Source organism: Elgaria multicarinata, chromosome 15 (assembly GCF_023053635.1).
Source record: "Elgaria multicarinata webbii isolate HBS135686 ecotype San Diego chromosome 15, rElgMul1.1.pri, whole genome shotgun sequence".
NCBI lineage: Eukaryota > Metazoa > Chordata > Lepidosauria > Squamata > Anguidae > Elgaria > Elgaria multicarinata.
In genome coordinates, this window is record NC_086185.1 from 1,606,179 (window position 1) to 1,615,206 (window position 9,028).

Here is a 9,028-nt window from a genome sequence, read left to right on the forward strand (position 1 = left end):
TTGGGGATAAGAGGTGGTGGGTGGGAGGGGATATATTTACAGTATTTAAAAATATACATAGTATTAACTTTTAACGTGAGATATACCAGACCAGAAAAGGGCATGATTCTGCAATCACAGTTTTTTTCAGATAACACCATAACTTGGGCATAGAACACATGCTGTGCTGTCCATGTAAACGTTCTGGGTACCGATCCCAAATATCTCCAATTAAAAGGATCTCAGAGAGCAGGACTGGGAGAGACTCTTCCCTTCCTAGCACCCTGGAGAGTTGCTGTTGTTCAAAGTAGACGGTACTGGGCTTGATGGACTAATAGATGGACCTCATATAAAGCAATTTCCAATGTACCGAGGCGTAGCTGTGTTTTGGAACAGACAGGAAATAGGTCACTTTGGATTTGGTGCAGTACCTTTAATAAGCAAGAGAGTCCAGTTGTGTTTCTTACATGTTCTTTTTTCTTGTAGAAAATCCCGGGTAAGTTCAGGCTTTTGCTATTCGTTTGCCCGCTAGTCAGACTTGTTTTTTGAGAATCAAGAAAGCTTATCTAAGAATGTCCATGTTATCAAGGTCACTTGGAAATCACTGAACAAATACAGTTATAGCCCATTGCTTGGCTGTGGTTCACGGATCTTTTAATGTGTTGTAGGTGATTGCTGGTGGCATAGTTTTTATGTGGTTTTTAAGCATCCTTTGTGGAACATAACAATGATATCCAGAAGGTTGATGTGTTCTGTGGGATAGGTGAGGCTGGATGTTGATGGTACAATGGAAGGTGGTGAAATCATGGTTGAAATACTTTGGATTACGTACTATATTTAACTGAACTCCCTTGCAATGGTTTAATTGGGGCGGGGACTTGCTGTCTGTATGCAGAGAGCAAGGAAATTATGTGGTGCTGCATGTGGGCCTTGAAATCTTGTTGCCATTTTGTCAATTTCACTAAAAGCAGCAGCAACTTTTTCAAATGGTCCTGGGATTCTACAGTCATCACATCAAACTCCTCTTTTTAAAAAATACTTCAGTAACTAAATTATCACTGAAGAGTTGATAACTCCTCAGCAATCATTCAAGTACATAATGTTCCCTTTTTTAAAAAAAAAAGTGTTAAAATGAAAAAGGCATATATAATTGATTTAACATAATCATTTGTAATTGGTATAAGCATTCCATAGACTTCAGGTATACATAATTAGAGAAATCACTCCTTCACTTTCAGCTACATGGTTGAGTGGTTGTAGATCAATCAAACCAACTGGTTGCATTGCTAACTTTTTTTATAAAAGTGTATCTATGAACAAAGAGTAAAAGTCGCATTTTCCAGATTATTATAGGATTCTGCCTAATCCTGCACTTTGCTTTCATATCTACTGGTATAACCTGGGAAGCAGAATTTCCTGAAAACAAGCACTGATCCCAATATGTACCTTGGAAACATGAAACAGTCCCTAAGGCTGTGTTCAGACAAACTGTAGAAACTGAATATCCCTGGTGGATCAGACCAAAGGTCTATCTCAGTCTTGGGTGTTGAAGAACTATTTGGTTGGTTGGTTTGAACATGCTCAGGTTTGCACCCATAGAGCCTTATTTATTGAAACAAAACCGACAACTAAAACCAAATCAAGTTTTTAAAAGTGAGAAAGAGAATCAAACCCAGCTTCAGGAAAGGAGGAGGGTGACCTGGTGACATCTCAGAGGTTAATCAGTAGTCATTCTCCCTGGCTGGATTCAACAGAAGTCAGAAGAACGCGTTCCTCTGCTACTGGAGAGAAGGCTGTGAGTATGCCTGAAATGCAGTGGAGGGCGCAGACTCACCACTTATGCTCTTCCGCAGGTCGGAACAGAGCCCAAGGTGATTAGAGAAATAACTGAGCCCAGGGCTAGTGGCCTAGCGTAGCCTTCATGGCGCCCTCCGGATGTTTTGGACTTCAACTGCCATCAGTTCCAGCTAATGGAGACTGGTGGCTCCAATTTCAGTGGGGTTGTGATTCCATTCTGGGTTTTAGTCAGAAACAGCCAGAACTCTAAAGAATCAATCCAAGGAGCTGAACCTATTTTGGGGATAGGGGGTTTCAGAACCTTTAGGGTTCTGGCTGGCTCAGACTAAAACCCAGAATGGATTTACCACCCCACCAAAATCGGAGCCACCAGGAATAACACAGACACGGAATAACGGGCTCAAGTTAAAGGAAGCCAGATTCCAGCTGGACATCAGGAAAAACTTCCTGACTGTTAGAGCAGTACGACAATGGAATCAGTTACCTAGGGAGGTTGTGGGCTCTCCCACACTAGAGGCCTTCAAGAGGCAGCTGGACAACCCTCTGTCAGGGATGCTTTAGGGTGGATTCCTGCATTGAGCAGGGGGTTGGACTCGATGGCCTTGTAGGCCCCTTCCAACTCTGCTATTCTATGATTCTACTGTCAGTTGAAGTCCAAAACGTCTGGAGGGCATGCACTATTGAGCTTCCTCATCTGCCATGGGCACAGACACATAGGGCATCCCACAATCCTGTCCTGACTAGGAATTCTTCTACAGTACAAGGAGTATTTCCCATCTTCATGGCAACGCAACCACGACTTTGTGAAATATTATGTCTGGAAACGTAGGCACTGTTCCCCACCTTTAGGCAACAGCCCGTTGCCCTAGACAAAAATGCAGAAGTAAATGTGCCAAGAAAAATGAGACATTTCCTTTATATTCCTTTATAGTTTTAAAATGCTAAAAAGGGCATTCTGGGATATCAGCGCTGATAGTCCATCTGCACATGCATGTCATGAGTAGAAAAGGTACCTTGTTATTCCCATTATGTTGAGAACAAGCCTTCAAAATTACGTAATGTATTAGTTACCATTTATTAGGGGTTAAAGAGTAGCAAAAGGGCAGAACTTTTCTGTCTCCTTCAACGGTTACGTATGACCGGCTGGTTGCATCCTCAGTTGAGAAAATAATATGGTAGCGTTGGAATGTAAGTGGAAGGCGGAGGCAGGGGTGGGCAGGGCTGCTGAGGGAGAGGATGAGGAGCGCAAGGACCTGCTGGCGTTGGCCATGGGAAGGCAAGCTCTCCGAGGGGGTGGGGCATTGAAGGCGTCTCGCCCGTGGGCCCTCCAAAGCCTGAAGCCGGAACTGGGTCGTGGGTCCTGACTCGAGGCTCTGGGTGTTCCGACCTCACGGAAACAGACTTACAGAAACGTAGACAAACGGAAGGACCACAAGCTGGCAGGCCTGGGTTTATTAGAGCATTGATACCTTCCGAAGAGGCTACAAAGGGCTGTGTCCTAGGACTTCAAAACAGATCCCATTTTGTTGCTGCCTTGCATGGCATCTGGCTCAGGTGTGTCTCTTTCTGCTTAAACTCCTACATGAGGAGGCGTACAGCGTGTTTCTAGAAAGTGCTGTGCTGAGTTACATTGTGTTCCGTGTTCACCTCATGTGAAACTACGCCTTTGGCACGTTGGCCATGACGTGACATGAACTGAACATTACATATCTCAAACTCAGGCACTCAGAGCTGTTTTTCTCTGACAGCCACTTTTGCTGGAGCCTTCAGTTATGTCAAGACTTTTTAGTTCTGCCGCTGCCTTTAGTATGCAATTAATATGGCAATAAGATTGGAGTTCTGGTTGACATGTAGGTGAAAATGGGGGGGGGGGGTTTGCTATAATATAGGGTGACCATATGAAAAGGAGGACAGGGCTCCTGTATCTTTAACAGTTGTATTGAAAAAGGAATTTCAGCAGGTGTCATTTGTATATATGGAGAACCTGCTGAAATTCCCTCTTCATCACAACGTTAAAGCTGCAGGAGCTATACTAGAGTGACCAGATTTAAAGGAGAGCAGGGCACCTGCAGTTTTAACTGTTGCAATGAAGAGGGAATTTCACCAGGTTCTCCATATCTACAAATGACACCTGCTGAAATTCTTTTTCAATAGAACTGTTAAAGATACAGGAGCCCTGTACTCCTTTTCATATGGTCACCCTACTATAATATTTCTGGATGAACTTTAATACAGGGTAAAAAGAGACTCTCTTCTGTGTGTGCACTTGCAGAAGCCACAAACAGCTGCCACAGATAGACAACATTATGGCCACAATCCAAAACACACCTACCTGGAAGTAAAACCCATTGACCAAAGTGGGGTCAACCTATAAGAAAATCTGCATAGGATTGCAGCGTGTGTGTCATGTCTAACTCTACTGCCCCTGTAGGATTGGATTTGGGTCAGCACGCAGAGCTCTTTTCCAGCAGGTTTTTCTCTCTTCCTTTGATATGTAGTGTTGTTCCCCAAAGCACATATACTATCATTTGGCTCACCTAATAAGAAGGCAGCTGGCCCATTAAACTGGATTCCTCTTCACATCCAGGTGGGGTGTGGAATGAGCTGCCTGGGATGTAGTGATGTTTGGCTATTACATAAACTGAGTGAGTCTCAGGGTAGCACTGTAGAGGCCCAGGTTCAAATCCCCACTCACCATGAAGTTCATTGGGTGACCTTAGGTCAGTGTCATGTCTAACTAACCCTACTGCCCCTGTTTTGGGAGAAGATGTTTAAGGTAATCAGAATCAGATTCAGAACTAGAAGACGCAGCGCCAGACACCAGCCAGACTGTACCAGTGGGGGAGGAAGCTCTCACGGGAGATTCCTCAGCTGGGAATCAGCCCACTCCAGAGCTTATCTCCTCAAGGCCAAATCCTACACCCTCAGAGGGAAACGAGAGAGCTTCCAGGGGTGAGCATTCTGAAACACTAACTGATGCTAGAATCTGCCGAAAGCTCAAACGCACAGAGGCTGTGAGAAAGTCAGAGAGATTGCGCAAGAACCTACCACTGCAACAAGCCCTTTGAAGTACAGGCATTTGAGAAGTAACCTCTCTACCTCTCTCTCTCTCTCTCTCTCTCTCTCTCTTCTTGACCGGACAATTGTCTTGCTTAGTTTGCATAGTAATTGCTTAGGGCATTGTTACAAAGAGGTAGACTCAGGCTAAAGAGACGTTTGTTGCTTAATAAAAGCTTTGTAGATTACTTAGCAAGCCTCATCATTTGCCTCCCATTGAAAGTTCAAGGGCCTGGGAGGGACACAACAGTGTGAATAGTGTTATTTTGTATGGGATAAACACAAGCTTGATAATATAAAAACTAGCTATCTATTATTCCTAAGCATAGTAGATCCAACTTCTCAAGTTTTATTCTCATCACCCCAACTGCAATAGATGTTAGAAATGTTGGTAGAAATGATGGAGGAAAGTTGGTAGAGAGGGAAGGTTGGAAAAGTTCAGAGAAATGGTCAAGAAGGAGATGAAAGGTCCGTAAAGAGGGGGAAATAGAAAAGCAAACTGTTAGTGTAGGTGAAAGAAAATAAAAGTGGGGTGGTCAGATCCTTAACTGCAGCTGGGCCTGGAAAGTACTTAAAAGCCGTATGGGAACTGGCCCAGTTAAGAAACTGGAGCAGCCTTTTAGATTACATCAAGTATTACATTGCAGAATGTTCAGAGACTGAAAAGTTCTTAAAGTAATAATTGATCATACTTAAGTCAATCTTTAGCGTTTAGGAGAATGTCTCAGCTTAATCTGTCCTAGTATTCTGCTTTTTAAAAAGGAATGCTAAGCAGACCCTAGGGATGCGCACCTCGTGGTTATTTGGTTTTTAAAATGCATCATGTTAATTAATGTAAGTGTATCCTTTTGTGCAAAGCCTACAGGACCAACTTTAGCCACTAGGTGGCAAACATCCCTGACCAACACATAGATTTGCAGTCTGTGCAGTTTGAAGCCAGGAAATCACAGAATCATAGAATAGTAGAGTTGGAAGGGTCCTAAAATGCCATCAAGTCCATCCCCCTGCTCAATTCAGGAAGAGTAGTAGGCCAAGAGACAGAGTTGTATGCCTGCTCCCTCCACCCTCGCTATTGTGGGGCAGCCCCACCTCAGGAGAATGGAGTGGACAGACCCTTCTCTGGTGGGTCTGTAGGGCTGTGCCATGGCAGGGTTCAAACCTGGGGGTGCCGGCAGGCGGGGCTTCATGATGTGTCGAACTCTGACAGCTTCGTACGTTTGCTTCAAGGCTATCAAGCGAAGGGCTGTTCCAACCCATGCAAAGCTGGGTCCGTTTGCTAGTTCTGAATAAAATCCTCCAGAGAGAGAATAGAAGAATCAATAAGATGCCATAACTCCTGACAATTCCTGAACCAGCTTTCTGTTACAGGAGTTCTTCATATCTCCAATTTACTGTTGTGTAAAAGTAATGAAGGCAATAAATTGTATCCTTACGTTTATTTTGCAAGTTGTGTTGCTTTAGCCCAAACTTGTGAATTAAAAAGTAGGAGCAATAAATGCTGTGCGCTGTATGTCATTGGGAATTTTTATTTTATTGTAATTGTTCTTTAATGTTCAAATTGTATATTTGAAACAGTAAAAATAAAGTATTATTCTGTGGAAAAAATAAACTGGACAATTTTTCTCATAATATTATCTCACATAGGTGATAACCAATAGCAAAAGAAGGTCAATATAATCAGAGTTGCGTAGCAGAGCCCCGATATTATATTTGGTGTTAAATTCAATTGTGCTTCTGTTGGGGAAGAGAATCGCATTTTGGCAGAATGAGTGTTAAAAGGGCAACGCAGATCTCTGCCTGATTTGTACCAATTCTCAAAAGGCTTTTTAAAAAAAATGTTTAGTAGAGCTTTTATCAAATATTTCTTTCTGTGCTGAGGCACACTAAATTACGAATTTATTTATATGACCTTTGCTTTGTCAAAGGTGCAGAAAAGGACGACCAAAATGACCAAGAAGCCCGAGGGGTGAAATTCCATTTCAGAGAAGCTCTAAGGTGTGGGGGGGGGGACCTTCATGCCAGCGGTGGGCGTGGCCAAAGGCAAAGGAGGTGGGGCCCGAAACACCAGAAACAGCACATTTGAGCCTAAAGCTCTTATTGCCAGTAACGAAAGTCTTTGGAGAGGCATTTTACGGGGGTGGGGGTGGGAGCTGCACAAAAGCCAGGAAACCACCAACAATCAAAGGTGGAGAGTAAGGAAACGCCTGAAGTTCCTCACCCCTGCTATACTGCAACATTTTATTGCAGGTCCCACTTGTATCAGCCTGCGTGTTATATTCATTATTCAATGAACATAATGCCTGAATTTACTCACTTTCCCTCCCAATTCCTCTTTCCTTTTGTGTCGTGTCTCAGATTGCCTGCTGTTATTTTAAACAGTAAAGTGCCTTGAGTGCTCTGGTGGAAAAAGCAAGGTGTAAATAGAGTCAATCAATTATATAAGGTCTGAAGCCCTTTTAAAAGCGATCACCATGCATCCACAAAACTTTGCCTCCGTGTATCACAGTGCATTTCCTTGGGTGAAAAGGAAAACTCTTTGTAGTTATCTCAAAGCTAAGAAAATACCAAAATCCGCAGGAATTTTAAATTTAGTGGTGTTCTTTAAACGAAACAAATTGTACAATGGCATCCTGCTAACTATGATGAAAGAAAAAGAAAATCTTACACATATTCTGTAAGCTGCACTGTTACACAGAGATACAGTTTAGAAGCATTGCTCATCTTCAGCGGTTCCTAGATGAAACTTGGCATTTTAATTTGATATCCTTGTTTGTTGGGAGGAAAGTGGAGCTGCCTCTATGAGAAAAATTGCTTGGCAATAAAATTGCCTCTCAAAGAAATATCAGAAGATTCAGTTTACAAGCTCAGATGCTGTACTTAGACAACTGTATTTAAGTTAAATGAAACATGAGTAAACCTACAATCTATATAAAAAGACTGTTCTCTATGGATTCTCAAAGCTAAGCCATAAATCAAAGTTCCCCCTAACCAAAGTGATAGATGCCCTGCCGATATCGCCCACCTTGTTTAAAAGTGCTATTCCCACTGCACACCACTTACCAAAGCGACAACGTGTACTTTCTAGGTGATCGCCTCAAAATGATATCTTAGCGTTAGGTATGGTTTCCTGTTATTATCAAAGCCAGGTTAACCAAAACACCAAGGATAGACTGGGGAAACGTGTGTCAAGGGAGCTAACTTCTGTGTCAACAGACGGCATTCACAGCAAGGGCAAGTTTTGTTAGGCTGCTTTTCTTCTGTAGCCAAATGAGTGTCTAACATACCTTGGAGTGCTCAGATTATTAAATTGAAAGGAATAAAAAAATGTTGCATAAAAGAGGGAGAGCAGAGCACCTTCCAACAGCTTGCGCTACTGCATTTGAAGGTGGCTGTTTCAGCATTCCTGGGGCTAAATCTGAGCCCAGGCTGGAACCTGGCATCCATACGAATAAAAGGGGTATGTGTCTGTCTGTCCCTCCATCAGCACTGCTGTGCTAAGACCATGAAACCAGACACTTGAAGCTTTGTATGTGTGCTAAGTGGACCCTAACACTAGCAAGGGTGCACCTCAGAATTACTTTTGTAGCTTTTAAAAAAATAGCAATTTAAATTAATTTTAATGTGTCCATGTGGTTGAAGCTGGCAGTAACAACTTTGCCCATTAGGGGCAGATGCCTCAATGCAGCACAGCGGTGCAGCGCTTTTGTGGCCTGAGACTGCAACTTGCTGCTTAAAGAACAATTATAAGACTAGCTTCCTTTACTTTCTGTACTGGTATATGTACATTTTCTTTTCCCTTTTAGTTTCAATAACGCAAGTTTCCTTTTAAGAACATAAGAAGAGCCCTGAGGCTGGATCAGACCAAGGGTCCATCTAGCCCAGCACTCTGTTCACAAAGTGGCCAACCAGCTGTAGGCAAGGTGCAACAGCACCCTCCCACCCATGTTCCCCAGCAACTGGTGCATATAGGCTTACTGTCTCGGATACAGAGGTACCACACAACCATCAGGCCTAGTAGCCATGGAGACAGCCTTCTCCACCAGGAATTTATCCAACCCCCTTTTAAAGCCACCCATATTGGTGGCCATCACTACATCTTGTGGTAGTGAGTTCCATATTACAGGGAAACACAGCAGTGTTTCCCTGTATTAAGGATGAAGAGTACAAAAAGCATTCCACTATATTAAAAGCCGTT